Source organism: Podarcis filfolensis, assembly GCF_964270895.1.
Source record: "Podarcis filfolensis genome assembly, chromosome: 14".
Classification (NCBI taxonomy): Eukaryota; Metazoa; Chordata; class Lepidosauria; order Squamata; family Lacertidae; genus Podarcis; species Podarcis filfolensis.
The window spans coordinates 26,176,964-26,189,685 of NC_139616.1; the positions used below are offsets into that span (position 1 = coordinate 26,176,964).

Genomic DNA, 12,722 nt, shown 5'->3' on the forward strand with positions numbered 1-12,722 from the left:
GGAAGGAGGTAGAAAGACCGAAGAGGCCGGAGGGGTGGCCTGAGCATAACTTCCAGGAAACTGAGGTGAGGGGCCCAGGCTGGAGGGTCCTGCAGTTTTGACGCCACCACAAAATCACAGAAAAACACACAACCTGCCTGTTACCACAGACTGCAGAATCCAGTGTTTTTGGTGGATTTTTAAATGTGCCCCTTTTTGTTCCTCTGGTCCACTTGCTTCTGTAGGGCAAAGTGTTCACTTAACCTGCTTAATCTTAAACTTCACCACTCACTTATAATGAGAGAGAGAGAGAGAGAGAGAGAGAGAGAGATGTGCTCATTTGCATATGCAAATGGCCACCTTACCCAAAGCAAGTGATCAGCCTTGCACTGCAGCTGATAGAAGGCAGCCAGCCAAGCCCAGCTCAGCACTGCAACCTCCAGCATCAGCGCTGCAATCCGAACATTAGGGCTGTGGACAGCAAGAGCCCCAAAACCATCAGGGCAGTGGTGCAGAAGAGTCCAGGGTAGTGGTCCCACAAGAGGCAGCACGTTTCCCAGCATCTGGATACAGGGTGGGCGACAACGAGCTCCCTGGGGTCAGACCCTCGGGGTGCGGCAGCCTTGAGCAATTCCAGGGTCACAAGCACCGCAAAGGCCTCTTCTTCTTTGGCATTCCCTGGCAGCTTCCTGCGCCAGCACAGACGGAAGCCGTCCAGCCAGACCTCCTGCACCTCCCTCATCCACGGGGGGAACTGCTGGACGATGTCCATGTTGACTGGAAGCCTGGGGACTCCTCCGCAGGGTAAGGGGACGTTCCCCCTGCAGAGCGGGCACTGGAAGCTCTGGCCTGACTTTAGGAAGACGCACAGCCTGGCCAGGCACTCCAAGCAGAAGGTGTGGGAGCAAGGCAGGAGGCGAGGGGCCCTGAAGACATTGTCGAAGGAGAGGTAGCAAATGGGACACTCCGCTGCAGATGACCCTTCTTCCACTGTTCGGCTTGCAGCGGTAGGAGAAGGGTCCGTCGCTTCCGCCTGCCCCTGGCCGAACCTGGAGCCACTTTCCACAGAGTCCAAAACCTCCATAGAGATAGACTTCCCCACCTCACAGGTCCGTGATTCCTGGCCTCCTTGCTGAGGGTGGCCTCACCAACCCTAGTTGGATGATGGGCTCAGATGAGAACCGGAGCCTCTGGAGTTTCTCATGCTGGTGGGACCCTGGCCACAAAAGTCCTCCAGGCTGCATGAAATCCTGCGGCCACTCCAGACTCAGAGGCCACCTCTGGGACCCTCTCGAGGGAGCTCTCAGCCCTCCTCCCAAGATGAGCTCCTGTGTATCTAGCCAGTGAGACTGGGCAACCAGCCTTGTGTTTGACACCTTCCCTCCCTCCTGTGTGGACAGCGAGTCCTACTGCTTGCTTAGCAACTGGGGCTGGGCAGGGCTGGCCAGCCTGGTCTGGTCTGGCAGGGCAACAGCAATGGGGGAGGGTATCCCTTTAAATGCTGGTGCTCCCTGCATTTGTGTTTCCCTCCCAGCCATTCCACCACTGCTGCCCAACCTGTTCTTAGCTACACACCTCCTCGAGTTATGTTTAATCTGCAAACAAAAGCTTTTGTTAAGTTGTGGGTGAACATATCAGACGACACAGCGATTCTTCAAACAGCTCGTGTTTATTCACAGGCCAGAACAGAACTGGGCTGAAGGGTTCAGCCAACCTGCTTTTATAGAGCTCCACTACAAAAGCAACAGTAACAACTTTCTGTAACTATCCAATCACTGAACGTCACTTTCAATTCCTTATTTGCCTATGTGGACCTGAGTGAAAACTATCTACAGTATCCCCCTGCTGGCCCAGGGTGAGAACTTCAGTACATAACACCTTTGTCCAAGAAGTGACTGCATGCCCTCCAAGTGTCCCGGTTTTCCAGGGACAGTTCCGGAATTACAAAAGCCATCCCAGCTTCTGATTTGATCCCAGAATGTCCCTATTTTCCCTGCCAGCGCTGCCACTGCCGAAATCCAGGAGGAGGAACTGGTGCTTGTCCCAAGGGATGGTGGTTGCAGTGTTGGACCTCCTTCACCAACCGAGTTTGCGCAGTGACTGGGGTGATGGAATAAAAACTTGCCCACAATATCTTTGCTTACTTTATTTTTAAATAATAACCAAACAGCTGCAACTCACCGCTCTACACTAGCCAGTACCATACAAAGCATTTGGTCAACTTAAGTACAGTTTTCAAAATAATCGATTACCCTATCACATCGCTGCATTCGGTGCAGTAGGTAAACTCCCCCTGCTAATTAGTTAAATTAAGATACCTCAGGTGTGCTGCATGCAGGTTATAATTAAAAACACACACCTCTGAGTAGCACCATTGACCGCCTCAATATTAAGAAAACCTAACATGCAGCAGCGAGGGAGCATCCCATGACCTCTCCATGGTTGCTGCTGCCGGCCTCCTCAGGGAGCTTGTAGTGGCTGCTGGAGAGTGAGCAAGGAGGAGAAGCTGCCCTTTTCTAAAATATATTTATTGGTGTGTGCTTTTCCTGGATTATCTCATGAGGATCATCTAGTCCAACCCCCTGCACTGCAGGAATCTTTCGCCCAATGCAGGACTTAAAAACTATAAGGTATAGAATATTTTTTTTTCCACCCCAGTGACTTGGATGGGTGAGGAAATACAGGACAGCCATTTTAATCAAAATTTGAGATATGTTAGTTAATAAAAAAATATATGTGGCGATCTGTCATGGAACAACGCCATTGAAGAAAGTCACAGGGGCAACCCAAATCTTGTTGTTGGATGTGAAGGGGCCCCAAAACTCCATGGCCTGACTCAGTAGAAAGCAGTTTCCTTTGCTCATATATTACTCTTGCAGTGGGACTTCTGCATTTTCTGGGATTGTGCCAGGTAAAGAGTCCGAGAGGTTTTCTCATGCCTTCTTTTTAAAACTTGAAATGATGGGGATTGAATTTGGGAACTTTAGCATGCAGAGCTGATGCTGTACTACAGACCCAACACCCCACCTAAATCCTAAAAGGGAGATTAAAATAAAATAAAATAAAATAAAATAAAATAAAATAAAATAAAATAAAGGCTCTTTAATATTTTGTGGCACCTGAGCTTTGCCATGTAGTAACACTTCATGAGAATTTTTTATATGAAACGCGCTGAGTACAAAGACTGCATTGTGTATGAACTCTTACATCTGGCAAGGAATGTAGAAGCATCATTATAGCTTTGAATCCATTTGCAATTGTAATTCATGGAAGTGACTTGCTGTGACAGCCGAGGTTATAAGTACCTTTTATGCTCTTAAAAACTGATTGCCTTTCATATCCCTAAATCTCTTTGTAGATTTTCCACAAGCATTTTATTCTCGCTCTATGTGTGTGTGTGTTTGAGGCAAGTTCTTGACATGACACTGCAATCGCATATGTCGCCATAGAAACCACCTGTGGGACAATTTTGGGGGGATATTTTGGGGTGGTTTTTTTTAAAGTGATGTGGACGTAGTTGCATTTGATCTTGGAGACTGCTTTTGGTTAATGAACAATGAAGAGAAACAGCCTATAATTAAAACACCTTCACTGCGACATTTTAATGATGGCCAATTAAAATGATGGTTTAATTTTGGCTCACATTCATGTTAATTTCCTGTCCTATAAGGAAGGTCAGTGTGCTATTGGTTAAGACTGCAATCCTGCAGCCAGTGACCTAGGAGTAAGACTTACTGAACTTAAATGAGCTTAGTCTGGAGTAAATATGTGGAAGACTGTACTCTTGGTAAGATAACAAGGGAGAAATATTACCCTGCAGCAAAAATTACTGGGAAATTTTGGATGCCAGGCACACCAAATTTGTGCAAGCAACCTTCTCCAATGCAGTGCCCTCCTCTGATTTTATCCCAGAATGTCCCGCTTTCCCTTTTGATGTTCAAATTTGCATCAGAGAAATGTGGATATTATGGAGTTATCTGACCCCCAAGCCATCTGAAGGCAGCCCTGTATTGGGAAGTTTATTAATATTTAATATTTTATTATGTTTTTATATATGTTGGAAGCCGCCCAGAGTAGCTGGGGCAACCCAGTCAGATGGGTGGGGGTATAAATATCATTATCATTATCATGAAATAAATACCCCTGACCATAGGTCCAGTCGTGACCGACTCTGGGGTTGTGGCGCTCATCTCGTTTTATTGGCTGAGGGAGCCGGCGTTTGTCCGCAGACAGCTTCCGGGTCATGTGGCCAGCATGACTAAGCCGCTTCTGGCGAACCAGAGCAGTGCACAGAAATGCCCTTTACCTTCCCACCGGAGCGGTACCTATTTATCTACTTGCACTTTGACGTGCTTTCGAACTGCTAGGTTGGCAGGAGCAGGGACCGAGCAACGGGAGCTCACCCTGTCGCGGGGATTCGAACGCTGACCTTCTGTTCGCAAGTCCTAGGCTCTGTGGTTTAACCCACAGCGCCACCCGCATCCTATCATGAAATAGGATGTTCCTATTTTCATCGAAGAAATGTTGGAGGGTATGCAGCTAGTAAGTGTACATTTGGATGAGGCTGCAAAGGGCGTGGAAGGGCCCAGTCACCGTGTTAACGCCCTTTTCTCCAACCTACGGGCTGAGGCCAAAGTCAGTCGCACTCAGAGTAGCCCCACTGACATTAATGGATGTGGCTGACTTGGCTCAACTCTGATTACCGCCCTATACATTTGCTGTTTTTAGTTCCACATCTTCAAAACGAAGTAAAATGACACTTTTCCCATTAATTTGCATATGCAAATCAGTGCTGAGAAGGACAGCATGCTTGCTGCCTGCACCCCACATTTCGGCTGGTCCCCGACCAGCCCTCTTTCCCCCCAAGCTGGTTCTCCATCCATCCAATCCCTCCTCCTTTTGCACAGGTGAAAATGAAGCAGAGCATCACTTTGCGGGCTCCAAATCAAGGCGAGAGAGAGAGAAAAAACGCGGAGACCTCCGCGTTATCCGATTGGCTAAAGCGCCGTCAACCGCTCTCACGATTGGCCGGCTCTTCTACCCTAGGCCCGCCTCTCCCTCTCCCTCTCTTTCCTCCCCTCTTTTGCCCTGGCAGAGGCGGAGCAACTTGTGATTGGCCAAGCGGTTGGCGTGTTGTGATTGGGCTTCCGTGCCGAAGAGCCGAAGGGAAGGAGTAAAGAGCAATCCCGGCCCCCGTCCCTCCCATCCTTGCACACGTCAAATAGACGGGTGCCTTGGTTTGATTGACGGCGCGAGAGCTCTCGCTTGCGGCCCCGCCCCCTCATTCCTTGCCTGTGTGGCTCTCGCGGGAAGTTGGAAGGGGGCGGTGTCTCCTCGCCGAGGCTGCTGCTGCTGCTGCTCTCCGCGCGCGCTCATTCACTCTCTTTCTCTCCTGCTGAGTGGCTGCCTGGGCCGGGCTGCCCCAGAGGAGAACGGAGGGGAGCGGAAAAAACCCTGTGTTTCAAGGACCCGTCCGCGCAGGTAAGAGGGTGAGGCGGTAGGGCAGCCAGTCAAAAGTGGGGTGCTGTGTTTGTGGGTGCGGCGCCCTTTTCTCCCCTGGAAGAGCCAAATGGGGTGGGTGGGTTGGAAGAAGGAAAGGGGTGGGTCTCCCTCTTTTGCCTCCTGGGGAGGGGTGTCTCCTCATTTGGGGGTGTTTGGGGAGGAAGGTCTTCTCAGTATTTGGGGAGGGGGTTAGAGGAGGCCAGCAAGTCTAGGAAAGGATTGAGGGGTGTCTGTGGGTGGCTTGCTCTCTCCCAGTAACTTTCCTACCTTATGTATTTGAGGGACAGTCCCCCCCTTTTTACTATAGGTGGAAGTTGAGGGGGGGGTCCTCTTTCCATTCCCTCCCCTAAAATTATATATACAAATGAGAGAGAGAGAGAGGAGGTACCTTTTTCTGAGAAAAAGGGCTTTTGTTTTCTTGGAGGGGTGCTCTGCCCACCCCCTTCATAACAGACATGGTTAGGGTCTGGCCTTCCTTCTGGGACTGGGCTGGACCCATGGCTGCCCCCCAATGCACAACAAGCACAGCTGGCCTTTGTTGAGCTCTTCCCTTTCCTTGCCCCAGGAGTCAGAGGGGTTTTTTTGGGTGCTTCTGGATAACTCTCTTTCTTCCCCTCAGGAAACATGGTGGGTAACAGCTGTGTTAGTGTTGGCTGTGTCAATGTGCAGGTAGCCCTTTGCAAAGTGACTTTGGCAAAGGGAGGCAGGAGTCTGCCCCAAGAGCCTTACAATGTAAAAAAACAAAACAACCCTCAAAATATGTTTCTTTCAGTGCTCTGCCTGACTCTAGTGCTAGGGCACCCCAGCTTTCCTCAACCTGTTGCCCGTTAGCAGTCTTGGACTACAACTCCCATCAGACGCTGTGTCATACAGCTGTGCTGGAGTAGACCTTATGGCTGTGCTGGCTGACACTGATGGGAGTTGTAGTCTACAACAGTTGGACAGCACCAGGTTGGGGAAGACTCCTCTAGTTGTGATTGATGTGAGGTGGTTATCAGTGGCTACTAGCCATGATGGCTATGCTGTGCCTCCAAAGTTGGAGGCAGGAATGCTTCTGAATACAGTTGCTGGAAACCATAGAAGGGGACAGTGCTAATGTGCTCAGGTCTTGCTTGCCGGTTTCCCTTTGGGCCGTCTGGTTGGCCACAGGATGCTAGACTAGAAGGGGCATCGGCCTGATCTAGCAAAACTCTTACATTCTTAAGGTGACTGCAGAGGTAACAGTTTTGGTCTGGTAACAGCCAAAAACTTGCAGGTTTTTTGTGGTGTGTAGGAGAAGGAGATATGTCAGGGTTCAATATGTCTGAATGGGCAAATCCAGTGGCTAGCAAGATTTCCATCCACTGTGTCCTGGCCTTGTATGATTCTAGCTGGAGGAACACTTTGAATTTTGGGGTTGCCTGGGACTTTATTTTTTTTGGTAGTCTCAGTTGCACCCGTTGCACTGTCTTTGAGTCTTTGAATGGATACTCTATCTGTTCCTTTCCTTTTCCATGTGAAGTTCACATTTCTTTGGCTGCAGTCTCTGAGAATTTAGATTTGAAATGGAGAGCAGAGCTTTTGGAATTTCGCAGAAAAAAGATGTTGTCCACTTGGGATGTTGATGCTTGCATCATTGTTAAACAGCTGGGTTTGTTGCTGGTGCATTGTGTGGCCTAAAGGATGAAAATTTAGCAACCCTGAGAAAGGTAATTAGCAAAGCATATGGAAGAATTTATGGTGCATTAGTAAACTGGAGTGCAGATAATTTGCAAGCCTGACTTAACTAGGTATGAAGTGAAACGCACTTTCTGGGGGTTGTTAACTTGCAATCTCCAAGGTTGCCCACCTGGCCAAAAGAGCTGCGCCTTTGTGTTTGTTTCACTGCTGTGCAGGTGTAGTCTGGGCTTGGGATCAAGTTTGTGAATAGCTCTTTGTGTGGTGCCAGCACCTGTGCTCTCAGGACCGAGGCAGCAAAGCAAACCTTGTGAAAAAATGGTGTTGCATGAGTTAGCTGGAGAGGAGCTGTTTGAAAAACAAAGGCAGCTCTCCTGGTCTTAATTTAGCACCTATTACCAAAAACGATGCCAAGTATTCTTTGGGGAGCCATGGGTGTCACAATGTGGGGGGGGATGTGGTTTTATAAAGTGGCGCTGCTGTCCTTTGACGTAACCAGTGGTGGAAATGCTGTGAATGGTCTGTATTGTAGGTGACGGCAAGGTGTGCTTAGGTCTTGCATCTTTCCAGACTTGTATGGGGAAAGTATTTCCATGTAGGAATAAGAATTCCTAGAACTGGTATAGTGTGGCACAGTCTTCATCAACCTGGAGCCTTCCAGATGTTTTGGATGACAACTCCCATCAGATGCAACTCAGCACATCCATATTCCCTTCAGATGTAGCATCATACAGCTATGCTGACTGGCAGTGTTAGAAACTCAGATAAATAAGCTAATTGCCAAATGGCACCTTAAACCTAAGTTATGGTCACTACAATGAAATGTCTAGGCACCTTTTGTTATTATTTTTATACCACTTCATATTTTAAAGAAAATCTCAAAGCAAATAAAACAAATTCAAGCTTCAAGGAAAATATTTCAGACCCTTTTTAAAGTGACATTTTGCTTTCCCCTTATTTATTTACCTACTTAATTTATATAGCTACCCCATAGCGGAAGTACTCTAGGAAGCCAGTGTGGTGTAGTGGTTAGAGTGTTGGACTAGGATATTGGAGATCAGGTTTAAATCTTAATTCAGTCAGGAAGCTCACTGGGTGACCTTGGGCCAGTCACAGCCCCTTAACCTACCTCACAGGGTCGTTATAGGGATTAACGGGGGGGGGGGGAACCATGTACTCCTTGGAGAAAAAGATGGGATATAAATGCAGTAAATAAGCTCTGCTTACCTAGGGTTGCCATATTTCAAAAAGTGAAAATCTGGACACAAAAGTTTTTGTTTTTATTTTATTTTGAGCCAAAGTTGCTTTTTTTTCTTTCCTTTTTCAAAATCTCAATTTCAAATTTCTGACTTCTGTACTTCAGCTATGTCTGGATGTACGGCAGCCTTAGCTGAAAGGGCCAGCCAGATGGAGATGTCAGTCGCCAGCCCAGCATCCAGAGATCCAGTTGCACCCATGCCCATTGCAAAATGTGCCTGGCACCTAGCTAATTTCTAACATTGGTAATAACCAAGATGCTGACAGGGGAACCTTAAGAATCCCTAGTTGAAATCTTGCCTCTTGCATGTGCTTACTAGGTTTGAGAATAGTAATACCTACAGTGCTTTTGAGGTCACATTTGATACTATACACAGAACACTTTGAACATGTTCAACTGCTGTATAAATGCTAAGTACTATTAATAATGTGGCACCTATGTGTTGATGGCAGCGCATTATCATTCTGCACCAAAGAATCTCTGAATTTGGGCATTTGTGGCTTCTCAGCACATGTGCACACAGCAAGACTAATCAGAGGCAGTTTCATTAATATTTCTTACATGAAATTGCCTTTGCAATTTGAGAGCCAGTGTGGTGTAGTGGTTGCAGTGTCAGACTATGACCTGGCAGACCAGAGTTCAAATCCCTGCTCAGCCACGAAGCTCACTGGGTGACCCTGGGCCAGTCACTGCCTCTCAGCCTCACCTACCTCACAGGGGGATTGTGCGGATCAAACGAGGACTTGGAGAAAGAACCATGTATGCCACCTTGAGCTCCTTGGAGAAGAAGGTGGGATATAAATGCAGTCAATAAATTTGCTTAAGCAGTTTGCTCACATATTGAGTGGCGCCTGAATACTTATCCTGGATGGTGGGAAGCACAGCCTGAGGAATTCAGGTCTCCTCTTCCTCCAGCCAAAATGGGTCAGTGTCGCTTTGGTATTTCAGGAAATACTTGCTGCTGTGCTTTTCTTGCACAGCTGATTGATAAATGCAGGGCTTTGTCCTGGAGAGAACTGACAGCAAGCAGTCTATTCTCTTGTTGCTGGTTGATGCTGGCTTGAGAACTGAACAAAGCACTTTAAGAAATATATAAAATTTTGTGCTAGGTGTGATGTCGTTTGCCGTGATGCTAGAATCCTGGCCGAAAAAGACAATCTCCTTTAACTAGGCATGATGTGAACAGTGGTTTGATGACTGATTTAGCCATTGATTGGCAGCAAATCATGCTTTTTATAGGATGAAGGAACAGCGCCACAATACCTGCATTATGATAAATGTGTTGTGATAGAATTGCACTGCCTTGTGGCACCCAACATTAACTCCAAGGTTCTCACCCCTGATGTTACAGCCCATCGTCCCCTATATTTCTGATTCAAGTCTTCCTGTGTTCACGTTGCAGCGCAGCCAAAACTACATCACCCTAACACAAGGGAGGCAGCACTGAAGACTCTGGTTAACCTCAAGGTTTCCATAATAAGGAAAGTCTATAAGGGGGAACTCCAAAACAGCAGCATATGGCAGGGTAGACAATGTGAAGCCCTCCAGGTTGTTTGGACAACAACGCTCATCAGGCTCAAGCAGCACAGCCAATGGGCAAGGATGATGGGAGATGTAGTCCAAAATCTCTGGAGGGCAAGACCACCTATGGCATAAGGACTCCATGACATGGAACATTGGCTGACTGAGACGGGAAAATATGGGAACTGGGTGGGAGGGGGATGCAGTGGAGTAGGTTGGAAAAAGGAGGAGAGAAGTTACCTGGATATTAAACGGATAAAATAGACCCCCTTTATTGTCTAGGTAGGTGAACTCTTCCAGAGGTGGAAGTGAGAGCTACCTATAGACATGAGTGGACAAATCTAAATATTTTAATATAGCTTGGGCTGGGCATAGGGGTCAACGTCACAACTCAGAGCCTCCCACCGACCAATAAGAACCAGCTCTGTTCCATGGGTATAGAATACTGACTGACTGTGGGGAGGAGCAGGGATGCAATGAGGCAACTGGGTCTCTGAACAAAATCATGGCATGCTGCAACGTTTTGTTGCAGGATCCAGCTTCACTTCTGTTGCCCCAGTGTATGTGGTGCAGAGTCACTCCTTAGCAACCCTCCTTGTTCCCTCTACTGCACACAGACTCCATGACTGCCCTTTGACATTATTTATTGCTGTTGTTGTTGATAGCATTATGATGATGATGCATTTATTTCCAAGGAGTTCAAGGTGGCATACATGGTTCTCCGCCTCCTCCTTTAATCCCCACAGCAACCCTGTGAGGTAGGTTAGGCTGAGAGGCAGTGACTGGCCCCCAAGATCAGCCAAGTATGGCTTTGAACCTTGGTCTCCTAGGTTCTAGTCCAGCACTCTGACCACTGCACCACACCAGATCTCATTCTGCCTCTCATTCTGACCTGGTTGCTTGTATTTGAGTCACCCCCCCCAATAGTTCCAAAACTGCTTCGTTTTCCCTCTCACATCTTGAACCAATCCTTTTATGAGCCACACTCTCACTTCTGTTTCTTGGCCTCCTGTGACACCTGATTCCCTCTTACCATTGTGGACCGCTCTCACCGTTCATCTCTTTGTCTGGCTAACATAGACTGTGAGCTCTCCTCCACCCTCCACTGCAAGGCTTGTGTGTGTCTTATGTACAGTGTCTAGCACACGGTGCTGTATAAATGTTAAACTGCGGCAGCACTAGAAGGTTAGCAAATGGGCTTCTTAGTCTTTTAATCTGCACTCCGTTTTCTGCCCTTGGCGTGAGATGCGAGACAAAATTAATGTACCGGCTTCCGTTTTTCAGGAGGAAAATACACACCAGTCGTGTTAACAGGTGTGTCTGGTGAAGCTTCAGTGGCTCCCTGATGTTTGCATTAATATTGCAGCCTCTGTGGACAAGCTGTAGGTTAGCTAAAGCACACAGCAGGGTTTAATAAGACGTGGTAGGAAAGAACTTTGCGCAGGCCATGGTGTTGTGCAGTTTATTTGCAGAGCTCAAAATTAGCCGAGGCCCTATAATGATTAGCAGCTGGCCGATAGCCCAGAAAGACGCACAGAGCCTGGATATCTGGCAGCCCTTGGCAGTAATTTTCTGCAAGACAATTGTCCCTTAGCTCTTTTTATTATCGGATCGATTCTTTGACAATAGCACTTCTGTTTACAATGCTGATTCTATCAGGGTGCTTTCCATAGTGTGGCCGGGTGTGACCTGGTTGCTCTCGTTTTCAAACCTGGCCACTTACCTTTCTCTTATTAGACTCCCCTTTCTCAACAGTCCCCACCACCACCCCCTGCAACCTGTCTGAGCTGAATGGAGTGTGGAGCTGTGTCAGTTTGCTATGTTCCACATCCACTTGCAGGCAGACGTTCTCTAGGTCATCCACTCTGCTGCAAACAGTGCACTGCCCCCTCTAATCAATTTGGAGTCCTCTAGGCGCTGGTGCAAACAAAGCCTTGCATGATGCAAAACAAGCAGAAGGGTTGGCTATACTGGACTGGATTAAGTGCCCATCAGGTTCAGCACTCTGCTTCCCAACAGTGTCTAGCTAAGGATACTCCTGGAGAACTCTCAAGGAGAGCATGATGGAGATAGGCACTTACTGTGAGTCCCTAATAAGGCTGGGCGATACCTGGCTTTCAACAGCATGATATATCACTAGCTAAATACCACGATATACTGATATATCTCCATGTCTGAAATAAGGATGGAATGATGTAGAGGCATTGGCTGGCTTCACAGTTTTTCCCACATTGTGATTTTTGCACCACGCGTGCACACACACACCCCATGATTCACAATATATTGCCAAGTCAAAAACAATGAAACCGATATCATGTTTTGGGACGATACCCAGCCTTAGTCCCTAGCATCCATTGTGCAGGAGTGTACTACCTTGTATCTGGGAGTTCTGCCTTGCTATAGTGGCTAATTACTAGACTGCCCTTGTGCTTGAATCCTGCTTATTGGTTTCCTACAGGCAGCTGGTCTGCAACTGTGAGAACATGATGCTGGACTAGATGGGCCGTTGGTTTGGTTGTAAAAAAAACCCCTCAAAGCGGTTTACAAAAGATAAAATAATAAATCAAGACAAAATCACAACCCTGCTTTAGATTGATAAACTCACAGAGGAATCGGTTTGCTAGCTTCAGTTTTGTCCAGTAGCCAGTCAAGAGAACCTGTGACCAACCAGATGTTGTTTTTCAAGGTACCAGGTGTGTTTTGCTGCTAGAGGGCTGTGTTTGGTTGGCGGTCTCAAGTTGTGTCAACCTGTTCTGCAGTAACTCTTCTTTTTGTAGTCATTATTATTTCTGCAGGAATAATAAGG

General features: G+C 47.5%; 2 protein-coding genes across 4 annotated transcripts in view; both read left to right on the top strand.

Moving 5' to 3' along the window:
- The window catches only part of MAP2K5 (mitogen-activated protein kinase kinase 5), a 933,658-nt gene that overhangs the window by 641,627 nt on the left and 279,309 nt on the right, over positions 1–12,722 (top strand). The window lies entirely within an intron of this gene.
- GLCE (glucuronic acid epimerase) overlaps positions 5,298–12,722 on the top strand; it is a 63,980-nt gene continuing 56,555 nt past the window's right edge. The window contains exon 1 of one of the 3 annotated variants that reach the window (XM_083586593.1): positions 5,298–5,460. The gene's annotated coding sequence lies outside the window, so the exon portion shown is untranslated. The remainder of the gene's footprint in view (positions 5,461–12,722) is intronic. The other 2 variants (XM_083586594.1, XM_083586595.1) reach the window with 2 other exon arrangements.